General features: G+C 40.8%; 1 long non-coding RNA gene across 2 annotated transcripts in view; it reads right to left on the reverse strand.

Moving 5' to 3' along the window:
* The window catches only part of LOC134485928 (uncharacterized), a 162,107-nt gene extending 151,887 nt beyond the window's left edge, over positions 1-10,220 (reverse strand). For both annotated transcript variants that reach the window (XR_010064324.1, XR_010064325.1), the window contains exon 1: positions 9,912-10,220. This is a non-coding gene — a long non-coding RNA (uncharacterized LOC134485928). The remainder of the gene's footprint in view (positions 1-9,911) is intronic.
* Between the last annotated feature and the right edge of the window lie 3,173 nt (positions 10,221-13,393).

Here is a 13,393-nt window from a genome sequence, read left to right on the forward strand (position 1 = left end):
AATGGGAGATGGGCTTTCAGATGTCCTCATCCAGCTAAAGAGAGAAGTACAGTTCAAAGCATTTTTACCCACTGAGCTTTTCAAATAACCATCCAGCACGATGGATGTATTGCTTTGGAGCGAAAGCTCAGAGGAATACTAAAAGAAACTAATAGATAACGTTTTAACAGCAACTCTGGGGAACTGGATCTGTCCTTCCACCTCTAAAGAGCAAGCATATGGCAGTCAGCCGGTTCACAGGGCTACTTCACTGGTTATGTGAAGGTGGAATGTGTGTGCTTCCGTACAGCCAGCTCTCTGCTATGACCGACCCATAGTCTCAGAGCAACTAACCAATGACAGCCCTTGTCTCTAGACCACTGACCATCTTTCTTCTTTAGGAAGAAAGTTAGGAAAGATACCAAATGGATCCATGACTCAAACAGCAGCATCAGCCAAGACAATCTGGATGTAACCTTTATATGTTTTTAAAATACACATCAAAGTGTTGTTTACATGTGCTGAAATGTAAATGTAAAACATAAAATGTTTCTTCGGCTCAACTTTTATACATGTTATCACCATGTCTATTATTCACTGGCAGCCACGACTTTGCCTTCCTTTAGTGAGATTTGGACATTCATACAGCATCTAAAAACTAAATATGTTGAGCTACTTCTTTGCATGACTTCTGATCAATAAATTTATCAGAAATATCATCATCTTTGTCAATAAAGCAAGGTCTGTATTGTTGTTTGGGTGTTTTAGCGTTTATGAAGACGATGTGGAAGACAACAAAAAGAGCTAATGCTTGATATAGGAAACCAAACCTCAACAGAATTGGGTAGCAAGAAGCTGGCCATTGAACTCCATATATCCACTCAAGGACTTGGTCTCCAGTTAGCTAAGCACAAACCCACCTAGGATCATATGATACACTAGAAATATACTTTGAATAACTATGCCTTAAAATTTCAAGGGAAATTAGATATTCTGTTTTCATTTTCCCCTTTTAAAGGGGTCTCAGGAACAAAATGTGCTTGAACCAAACCTCTCGATTTCTATGACATCATGAATAATAGTCTCTACAGGTCCTTCCTTTTGTCCTATTACTATTTTCTCCTCTGCTAAGAAATAACTTCCCATGTGTGGATAAGAGAGTAGTGCTTGGCCTGTGCTCTCAGCTGTGTAGTGACGCCAATCAAGCTCAAGTTATTTTATAGTTTCTGTCTGTTTGCTTGATTGTGATCTTATAAAAAGGACTCAGTTGATAGCCTAAGCTATTCTGAAACCTACTGTAAGCTTAATGATAAAACAAAGAGTTTTAAGCAGATGCAGGGAAAACAAGAATAGACCAGGAGCTGGAGAGATAGCTCAGTGGTTAAGAGCACTGACTGCTCTTCTAGAGGTCCTGAGTTCAAATCCCAGCAACCACATGGTGACTCCCAACCATCTGCAATGGGATCTGATGCTCTCCTCTGGTGTATCTGAAGACAGGTACGGTATACTTATATATAATAAATAAATACATCTTTTTTTAAATAGTAGACCAGGAAGATTCAACCAAATATTAGGTACACATCAAGTATTAACTCTCAAGACTCACTGAATCTCAAAGCTTAGGAGGCTCCAAGTATAGATATGTATCAGATATCTGTAATCTGTGTTTTTGGACCCTAGAATACTAATAATGAGAAAATCTTAATAAAGCTCCCAGCTAATGCTTGTTTTCAGAGTTCTGCCAGTATCTACAAATTTAAAAAAATAAAATAAATCTAAGGTCACTTTCTCTGTCTGATCCTTAATTCTGCTTCTGCCTTCTCTTGTCATTTACTCTTCCAAATGAAAGTGGACAGAGACACTGGAAAATCTGAACAGAAGCTCATAAAGGGGAAGTGAGTCACTTGGTGAACATGTGTCAAGAAAGAAAGCCTGCATGGGTCCAGATGGCAGGGTGCCACCCAAGGCTAACACAACTCTTCATCTTGGGCATAGCAAGAACAGGCAATGTTTGTAATGGCGTGCTCACATCAGTCTGCAGACACAGTCTCCATGGCACCCAAGCACATCACCCAAACAAAAGAAAGCCATGGGGATGCCAGGACTGCACCATCTTTCTAACTTTTGAAATAAAGGGTGAGGATTTGAACTGACAAGGAATGATTGCAGACATTTGACATGTCTGTTTAGAATCACCACATTGAACGGATGCCCTCATATCCCTTGAGCTACAATAAACAAAGCAGACCCTCAGTGTGAAGCATTGTCTGACTGGACACCGCTGTTGGTGGCAGTGGAGGCTCAGTAGAATAAGGGCTGGCTTGGACATGCTATTTACCTAAGTTTTTCCCACATCCATCACGTATTAGCTGTTCATCTCTGGGTAAGTGATTTAACGTCCATTGGGTACAGCATGCTATGTAAATAAAGAGGAAAATGTCTTATTTATTAAAAGACTTGAGGGTGACTAGATCTAGAGCTGAGACAAATTGTGTATTAATATATACTTATTAGTAAATGCAAGTTTTCTTTGTGCCTTCCTTAGCAATTATCTCATATCGCTTCTACCAAGCTTCATGCTAGTCACTATAAGTAGTTTCTTGCTGCTATGAAAATAAAACAACTTTACATTTTTCCAGTCACTATTTTCAGACACATTCATTTGCATGCTCTTCGCCAACCACTGGATGTCATCTTGCAAGATTTCATGAGGTATGAATATTTATTGCTATGAAAATGCAATCCTGTGCAATTTGAAATTTCAGTCTCATACTTAATTCAGTCTGTCCCTCCTGACTGTGTTTAATATGCTCATGAAATTATCTAATGAGAGACCTAGGTCTCCCAGTCATTGCCTCCTCCACACACCTAAACCTTATGCCCTTACCTGACAGTGACCAGCATACAGGCAGGGAATGGAGACATCTGTCCCTGTGCAATAGAAATCAGCTACTGTACCACGGGAGGTACTGATGTTCATGTGTCCGAGCCAAACCTGCTGTGAAGTGACATTGGTGCTGTCACTGGCATAAGCACATGTAAGAGGTGTTCAATAGATTCCTCTGTAATGATAGCAGGGAATGGCTCCATCTGAACCCTCCCACAATTTGGTAATTCACCTGAGACCATGCCCTAGGGTTCCCTGGTGGTAGGGCAGCTTAAAGCTACCTCTGGAGAGTTCCACTGTGCTAGGGAAAGGTATTTATTCTTCTTACACCCACGTGACCAGTTTCTCATCTTCTATGTCCTGCATCTGCCTCATGTAGAAAGCAGAAGGCAAACAGGCAGCTGTGCTGGTGACCGGGGATTCAAACGTAGCTCCGAATGCTAGACTTCCCTGTTGACTCTCCATCCTTTCCATGGTTTATAGTCTTTATGTTTGCCCTGGCTGCTCTCAGTAAACTGACGATCTTAGTGCTGCAATCTCTGTTGGAGCTGGTATGACTCAGGGCTGCCTTCCCTGAGGGCTAAGACTTCCTTCCTCCTCTCCTCCCCCAAACCCTCCTCAGACAGTCCCCAGGCACAGGGCTTTTATTTTCCTGGTCTGATTCTGAGGATGTCTGGCCGCAATGATTCATGGTGCTTTTTAATATGTGGCTGGAAGCTATTGTGAGTTTTCAGACATGGATACAGACACCTACAATCCATACAATACCAGGAAAAGCCCTCAGCCACATTTGATCATACTATTTGCAGTATGTAGAATGAGAACAGAAATCCTATGAAACATTAGAGTTGAAAAAATGTCAAAAGTACAGATATTTGCCTGCAAGTGGTCTTGTTTACCTTCCACAGTACAAGCCCCATCCAACTGAACCTTAGTAATGGAGCTGGCTTGCTCCAAATGCTCACTCAGAAGGATTAAGGAAAGTGTGGTCTCCTCTTCCTACTGTCATCTCGTCTTGCCAATGATGCTTGTTGAACAGTACTGGCTGTGAGTTCAAGGTCACTCAAGGGAACCCGAGGAAGCATCATCTAAAGTGTCTGAAGTTCATTCAGGCTGCCTGAGGTCCAGTCCATCTTAGCTCGAATGACCAGCCTGAGAGTTCTTGGGTCCCATAAATCCCCACGCTCTGTCTCTTGGCTGAATTGCAGCCAGTTGTTAGATACGTAACACTGCTTATGCTGCCTAGGATCAGCTACCTCTCCCTGATGACTAAGCCCTTCCCTGCATGTAGGCAGCTAATGGTGCATACTCTCCAACATAGCCTCTAACCTCGATTGCCTTTGAGACAAGTTGACCCCACCTCCACCTTGAAGAGAGCCACAGCAGACGGACAGGTCCTCAACACAGAATCTAGAAAATGTGTGAATTTTTTGGAGACACAAAATACCAAGGAGAGCTATGTTACCTGGTCTCTCTTCTGGCCTCTGCATGATAAGGACTCTCTGTCCTCCGTAAATGGTCCAAATGTGCTTTCTCAATACCAGTCAGTTTCCTTTGGAAATGTTTAATTACTAGTGAACTGAGACTCTAAGCCACCACCATGAGCGATCCCAGAGTTCATCACTTTCAAAGTCACTGTCAGAAGAAGGGAGCCATTGCTACTTCAGGGCCATTTTTTTTGATAGTTAACTTTGATAGACTAGCATGACTTACTGCTTCAATTTAATACAAACAAAACCTGGTAGTATGATTGTACCCATTAAAGATGGAAAAGTAGAAAAAAATTCCAAATCTTTACAAATTTGCTGATTTTTATTTTTACTATTGTGTTGGTGTATGCTATGGGGTTTTGCTGAACAAAGATTACAAATGGCAACTAGCAGTAACTCAAGTCATATGACAAATATCTCCACAGCTTACACTACTTGTTCCCTGTGGGAAATCATACATGCGTTTCATTTAGCTCTTCTAAATATGGGGTCTCTAACCTCATACTTGAGTATACAGTTATCTTTAACGCATAGGAAATGTCACTGCAGAGGAAAAGATGATCCCATTCAGCAATCATATCTCATTCACCATATAAGTTACTCATTGAACACCATTGCTATCAACCTCTGAGGTTGGTGATACTGAATATAACATGATTTAGCTTCACAGTCTCAAAACCAATACTCCTAAGTAAAGAATGTGAAAGTATTTCTTTCTGAAGCTATCTTTGAAAATATGCTTATGCTTATGTTTGTTTAACTGACTTATTTGCAATAATAGTAACAATTTTGTTTCTGTTGGTTGTGCAATGTGATAGAAATAAGAGTTATTAATGTGATCGTGTGTGTGTGTGTGTGTGTGTGTGTGTGTGTGTGTGTATTAGGTTATTCACAAAAAATTTTCTCCTGGGTTGGATTTCCTGAATATTTGGAAAATAAAAATAATTTGGCCTTTAATTCAGATCTCAAGATTGTGTGTGATGATGCACGTATCTGCTAGAACTTTTCTTCCAAGTGTGATCTATAATTGCTGCTTGCTTTTAGCAGCGATGTTCATCCCTTCCAAAAGATCGATTAGTATCTGAAAACAAAGATGGAATTCATTGCAACAAGGAGTCCTTTGCCAGCTCTGCAGTAGCAATGTGAAGTGTAGAGCAGAAGCAATTAGCAACAATTACCGAACACTCAAATCTTCACAAACATTGAGAGCCTCTGTCTGCCAGTAACGTTAAAGAGAGCAGCATTCTCCTCACAGGGCTGAAAACTGAGGAGGAAAACTCGAGAGCCTTCAGTCCACTCAAATGCCCTGGTAGCATTTTTTTAAAACAGACAAATGAGCAGGCAATGCTTTAATGTTCAGCACACATCCTGCGGAGAGGGGGGCGTTCCCACAATCCCCCTTGTTTGAATGGCCACTGTATAATAAAGAACTGAACGCTAAGTAATACAAGATTATTCTCTAATAATGCAGAGGAATTATGGCAGGCCTGCCACATTAGAAGAATCAACACTTGCATATGTAACTCTAAACGTGACACACGGTTTACTTAAACTCTTCCACAAGCTCACTGGGAAGATCCACTGGGCAGGTACTACTGTCTCTTTGTACAGTTTCCCAGCAGGAGTACTTTCTGGCATGAAGAAAGGATACAGCACCTCACAGGCCAGAGTGGCTCCTGTCCAGCTACTTGCTTTTAGATATTGACATTGGAAAATATTTTTCATGATGGAAATAAAACAAGTATTTTTCCGCTACTTTTTCTCCTTAATAAATTTGCTAGGTTTTAGCAGTGCTTTACCAGTGTTACAGGAATGTTATGTAGCAGACACCCCTGCCAAGTTTCAATGGACTGTGGAAACCATCGTTTTTCCCTCCATGGTTAGGTTGGTGAACAGTCTGTGGATTAGCCGATGTCATCAGGCTTTCCTGAACTGGAATGAGCTATGTCAGGTCTTCATTTCAGTGTCCAGGCTGAAGGATGCTCCTGAAGATATGTCTTTCTCATGGCAAACAGCATGGGCTCCAAGAAGGTAACCTGATGTAATTCAATGTGCCAATAGAGGTTTCAGCTTGTAACTCATACTCGATCATTTCTAGGTACCATTTCGTCGGAAGAAGAATGCATCATCTGGCTGTCAATCAAGAGACCTGGTGTTTAAAGTAAGTGAGGATGAAAAAAAGTGTTGTCCATAGAGAATTTATGGAGGCACAGGAGAAAGGTAAAGATTAATGCCAAATAGCACAACTGAGCCAGTCAGGCAAGTAAAAGATGGATACTAAAGGCCACTGTCTGGTGCTGTGGTACAAACACAAGGGTGAACATCACATTACTCAAAGCAGGAGCAGCTGTACCTCTGTGCCGTCATTTCCTCCTGTTCTGTTGCAAATTCTTCCCCAGGTTCGGTACACTGCACACTGCCTTGGCTCTCATTTGTCCCGTTTGCCTCATTGTTTGGTAATGCTTTGCTAAACAGCATTTGCTTTTTTATTTAGCTCTGGTCTCTGAGTAGACAATGTCCTCAAGTCTTTATTGTCGCATATTCAACCAGAGGGAGGCACTCCAAATATTCAATCACCCACCGTAGATGCGACCCAAGGTTCATCATTAGAGTTTGGTAGACTCTAACTGCCAATCTCTGTTTCCTACCATTAAATAATTCAGTTTCCTTAAAAGAACAGTAATTATCGCTCAGATATAGAAAATTATAAATCGATGTAACTCTGTAATGAACTTAGACTATTTAATAGACTCTAAACCTCATTAGGTTTTATATATTGCATTTTTATTTTAAACAAACAAACAAGAAACCCCACTTAAGTATCAGTGAGCTCATGAAATACAGTAAGGCAGGACAGCTCCTGCTTTCATCCTGACCTCTGTCATTAAGATTTATAGGTTCTGAACACAAAATACATGCCCTTCTTTTGATCTCCTGTTAACCTCATTCAGACATGAGCTTTGAGCTTTGAAGTTTTGTGGAATCCTGGTTGGTTGATCCTAAGCAATAGCAACAATATCCCAGAGTTTTTTATCTTAATTTAAGACATACAAGCACTTTTATTCATATTGATCACAATATCATGCACATTTTAAAGTTCAGAAATTCTATACAGCTGTGACTCTAATAGAAAACACTAAAAAACAATATCCAAAGTTTTATTTTAACATGTTGTCCTAAACTAGAGATTTAGGTCCAAATATGACTTTAATTCTCATGAAATGAATTTAAATTTTTATTGTAATTTATTTCTAAGGGAATTTATCGACCCTTTGCTTTGGATAAAGCATTGGACATGCCATAAAATACATCAGCCAACAATACCAGTAAGATTTCTCTATAACCAGTTTCTTGGTGTGATATGGTAGGGACACAGATAAGTGAGCCAAACAAATTCAAAGGAAAATTTTAGTTTTGCTGTAATTTCTCATGAAAAAAATAGCTCCGAGTATGTGTGTTGCTTGAGAGAGTACAGTTGGGGAAGAAAAAGAATCAAAAGACTGAAATGAGCCAGCAATATTCTGCTGTGAAAGAGAGCAAATCTCCTCTGTGGATGAGTATATGTCCTTCAACATTCACAGGAAGGGAAAGAGAGGAAGGGAGAAGATGGTACCCAGGAGACGCGGTGCAGTGGGCAGGGGTCGGGTCACTGAGAAGTTCTGACAAAGATAACCATGGTGTTCAGGAGCAGTGTGTGCAGACTACCCACAGTAGCCAGCTCCCCTTAGAAGAATAAAAATCACTGGCTCTCTCCTCATCATGCGAACTTGGAAACTAAGTCATTCTTGCCGGCTTCCTTTGTAGGAGTAGTGCCATATTGAAGGCTGGATTTTCAACGTACTTACATATGTTAAAAGAGTGAATTAACCAAAAACCGTGAGTTAACACAGTGACTAAAAATGAGAATGGATATTAAGACTCCTCACGGTAGGTTGAACACATTAGGAATCTGCTATGCCCCTCCACACCCCATATGGTTTGGTACCTTGGCCTCAGGAGGGGCTATGAGTGAAGGAACGGAGACAGGTGAGATGCTAAGGAAATTACAGCTATGGACACAGAAGATCTGAGGTCAGTGGAATATGCACACTGCAAGGAGTGGTATCAACTCTTCAGAAACCCAGCACCTCAACTGGTTTATTACTTACAGCACCGTGGGATGTAATTGTGTAGGTAAGTAGGAGGGGTCTGTATGAGCAGTCTCAGGCTGTTAGACAACCAGGAGGAGGAAGCTGCGGTTACTCACTTTTGCACATCCTGCTGATACACGCACACAGAGCAGAGTAAGGCTTTGGTGTTCCTGACCTTGCCCCTTATGGGGAAGGCTTTATCAGTTTCTCATGAGTTGGAGGCACTGGTCCTTGACATCTCCCAGCCCCGGTCAGATAAAACACTCACCGGGGACTTCGTTTGCTCTTTACACATTTACTCAAAGCTTCCTAAGCTCACATGGGCCTTTCAGAGGAAATTATAAGATACATAGCTTTGTAGCTGAACCAAGTAGTATCCTAGCAACAAAATGCTAAGCACTTTCTTCACAGCAAACTAATAATTTTAATATTCTTATACACGAAGGGAAGGAAAAACACTGGTGCTCTGATAGAAATGAAAATTCTTCCACAATAGAATTGATAGAATCTGTGTGTCCACGCATCCTGCACCTGCCTGTTAAATGCCTACTAAGACCCAAATACAGGAGGATGCCTTGGGACTCACATGTCATCGTCAACGTGAGATCAAGATTCTTGTTTAACACGTTATGCACTGAACTCATTCATAGTATCAGCTTACAAATTACTGTCAAATTGCTCTCTGCTTTTAACTGAAAATATATTAAGGAAAATATGAGTTTCAATTACCAGAGCACTTCAGAGAAAGCAACCAACTCTGTATATCCACAGAGAGACGCTTGTTACAGAGATTGTTTCATTCAGTTAGGGAAGGAGGCAAGTCCCTGGATCTGCAAGGTCAAGTCAAGAGGCAAGAAGCTTGAAGATCAAGACTAGCCCCAGTTCCAAAGTTCAGTGAACCAGGAAAGCTGATGGGAAATTCTGGTTCAAAGACCTGAAAGCATGCATCATGGGCAAGCTAAGGCATCCATTTGTGTCTGAGAGCAGGAAACAGCCAGTATCTAATGTTAAAGGCAACCATGTGCAGAGAAATCGGACGCCCAGAGAGACCAATCTGTTATTCAGACTGACCACTGACTGATGCCAGCTCCTGTCCCCCTACAACTACGGATAGCAAATGTCTTTACTAGCTCTGTCACTGCAAACACTTTATCCATGAATGGCCTTACAAAAACATTTAGGATCATGTTTGATCAAATAACAGCGCCCTCCCTGACTTGGCAGACTGATGCATACACTGCCCACCACACGGTCCATTCTGCAAGGTTGTTGGAATGCAGCTGTGGTGAGCAACAATAGCACCAGGGAAAGAAAAGAAGCTGGGAAGACAGGTAAAGACCTGCAGGAGGCAGTGGGTGGGAAGATTTCAGCTGTATACAAAGGTTTTTCCATTTGTCTACATTTCCCAGTCAGTCTTGAACTTACCTGAGAAGTTTGGAGAGGGGGGGAGTTCCTGAGGCAGACGGAAGCATCCCCGCCCACGTGTGTCAGCCATGATGCGACTGGTGGAGAGCAGGCCTTTCAGAAGTCTCACTGGATTTGCATGTCGTTGTGTGTTATGTAACGATTCTCACTAAATGAACATGTAGTTGCATGTTATGTAACAAGGTGTGGGTGGGAAGACATAAAAATGAGAAATGTAGCACTGTCATGCCCTGTTCCCGAGGTGACTGTTCTTTCTCGAAGACAGTGCTGCGGTGCTGAGAGAACTCACGAATGCATGATTGTGAAGAAAGTAATAATGGATACCCTAAGAAGGACACGCTTCATGTTTCTGCTTCCAAGTTTGTCCTAAAGTCCTTTAGAAATGTTATTCTATCATTTTATTTGTCTAGTTCTGCAGAAAGGAAGATTTCTGAGGCTAATTCCTTATTAGTAATAATCAATTCCAGCCGAAATGTTTTCACACATAATAGCACAGTATAATAAGAAGTCTCTTAAAATATCGAAGTGCTTGGTTAATGTAATTATTATTACGTGTTTTAATGTCAAATGGTTCCTCGTCTGTCTACCTTCAAAGACGTCAATTATGTGAGGGGACTTGTTAATTGGTCGCCTTGGACCTCAATTCCTTCGGCTGGAAAGTGAAAATTTGAATAAAAATACCATTATTGAGTTCTTTAGCTTTAATCTTATATTCATGATTTTTACATGGTCTTTATACCAGATTCCAACAAATGTACGGTCTTAAGAGATGCTATGCTGCCCTCATGTGGTCAGACATGAAGATACACACAAATCAGTAAATGTTTTTGGCCAGTTTTGTCTTCAAGTTTATGAATCCTCAATAACATAATTAATTTGGAACATATATCGCCCAAATTCTAATACATCGACAAACAATAAAGATTTGAATTTTCATACAGCAAAATAATATGAATACACTAAAATTAACCCACTAGGTACCATAAATATACATGCTATATACTTTTCTCAAATCTGTAATGTTCAGATGAATACTACAATTAATGATTGAATTAATAATGAATATTGAATTAATTATTCAAAATTAGTAGTTGTGCCGTGTTCTCAGAGGCAATGATAGATATTTTCTGATTCCATAACGCAAAATATTTTAACACCTTCCAACACCTTAATTTTGAAACATCCTACTTTCTCATATTCTTTTGTTTCTAGGAGACATTTCTGAGGAAGTGGGCATAAAATGTTTAAAAATCTGGCCAGATAATAGGTGGAAACACTATTAACATAATAGCCATCCTGAAATTAAAGTGCAAAGTGTGTTACTATTTATTTATTTATTTATTTATTTATTTATTTATTTATTTATCATATTGTGAGCAATATCCATGCTTTAAGGTGATGAGAATTTGATAGAGGTCAATGCTCTTAGGCATCTAATAAATGGCACTCTTTTTTTTATCAATTCACAGAAGGGTAAACCTATCAACAGAAGCTATACGTGATCACTTCATGAAACAGGTGAGCAGAGGCTGTGATTTAAAAAAAAAAAGGGCGATGGTTTTAAAAGCCCAATGTCTTAGAGAAACTAAGAACAGAATGAAACTAAGAATTAGATACCAGGGGAGGCTCTGCTGCTGCGAGCACTGTAGGTTGCCTGACACGCTCTTCCTCTGCCTGGAAAGCAAATACCACAGCTGCAAGAAGGCCTCAGAAAGCCCTGGTCAGAGGCTGTGTGCTTCAGGAAGCTCTTGAACCTTCTGTGATTGTGTGGCTTCCGCTTTCAGACCCAGAATAACAACTTTCTCTTCCCCACTGTAACACAGGGTGTTGGTACCTGCCATCAGACCTTCTCAGCAGGGCACACAGGCAATTTTATATCCTCTCTCCCCACCTTCCAGGACTAAATAACAGTTCCTTCATTCCTATTCCTTCTGTTTTCCTCCCTCCCTTTATCTCTCTCTCTCTCTCTCTCTCTCTCTCTCTCTCTCTCTCTCTCTCTCCCCCTCCCCTCTAAATGCCCAAATCTTCTGTCCATAATAATGAACAAAACCTTTCAATATTCTCTGGGTCAATGCAAATATTCAAGAGGAAAGTGGTTAGGGAGGAATTAGTGTCCTTATAAAAGATAAAGTCATCAGGAATCATATTCCCAGCGTTTTCACTATGGGACTGTGACAATTCCACCTGAGAATGTTTTATCCCTGTTGATACATTTCTTTTCTGTGTAAACCTACCTTTATTCACCTATCTCCTTCTGAATAATGTGATATTTGCACAGGAAGTGGGAGTCAAAAGCATGATACTTGCAGGGTCTATTTAACCTGTGGGAAACACACACCTACTAGATCACAATACAGCATTAATGTAGCTGACAACCATGAGATTAAAAAAAAATACCAGCATTATTTCTGTACACAATGAAAATGACACCTGCTTGCTATGAGAGAGAGAGAGAGAGAGAGAGAGAGAGAGAGAGAGAGAGAGTTGATACTGCTGTAGTAGATAATGAGGCTAAGATCATGCCTTTCGAACACCAACTCCACCCTGCATACACACAGCCACCTAAAGCTTTCATCTCTGCACATTTCCTCGAATGCTTTCTGAACAAAAACCAGACTGAGGTTACCATAGAAACAGCTCATGGTTTCAGGTGTTTTTCAGGGGCATTTTGTTTCATTAGTGTGGAGAGATTAAAGTATGCATCATGGCTTCTCATTAACCCGATTCTCCGTCCTTGTTAGAGGCTGACTTCAGGAATCCCATGTTCTCCTAGACTGGCCTGCATATCCAGCATCTTGTCTCACTGCTATTCACTGTGCCGGAGTAACACAGAGACACTCTTGAAGGTTAATGACTCCGGCCTATCTCTGGAGTCCATCACATAGCATTTTCTTCCCTTCTGATCAGCAAGAAAGTGTGAACATCACTTCATGTTGTGCTTTCCTCTTCAGACTTTTTATCATCCATCTGGAATGTTAGCAGTATAAGATATGAAAACAACTGCAATGATTGTGGAAACCCAATTAACACCAACAACAGCAAAGATTAAGATGGGGGGTCTGTCTCGGTGTGATGCTAGCATTAACTGTCAGCCATGTGCTTGTGAGCATGCCTATGGAGGAGTCTCCTGATTAATATCTTGGGATCTGGGAAGACCTGTCCTCTAATATCTCTGGACTGAAAGACGAGATGGTACCCAAGGAGGAAAGGAGCTGGCGGGCAGAATACATCACTGCTCTCTGCTCCTGATGAGATGGAAGTCACCAACTACTTCAAGCTTCTGCTCTCCTCACACTCCTCCCAACTCCCATTATTGATAAAATCCTTGAGCTGTGAGCCAATCCAAATGCTTTCTCCTTTAAGCAAGCATTTTCTTTTTCAGGGCATTTACTCAAAGCTGTTAGAAAGGGAACTAAGATACCTGAAGCAAACAGAAAATGCAGATGCAAAATTTAAAAAATAATCACCTTTGCATTGGGTTA

This window comes from Rattus norvegicus, chromosome 2, assembly GCF_036323735.1.
Source record: "Rattus norvegicus strain BN/NHsdMcwi chromosome 2, GRCr8, whole genome shotgun sequence".
NCBI classification, from domain to species: Eukaryota; Metazoa; Chordata; class Mammalia; order Rodentia; family Muridae; genus Rattus; species Rattus norvegicus.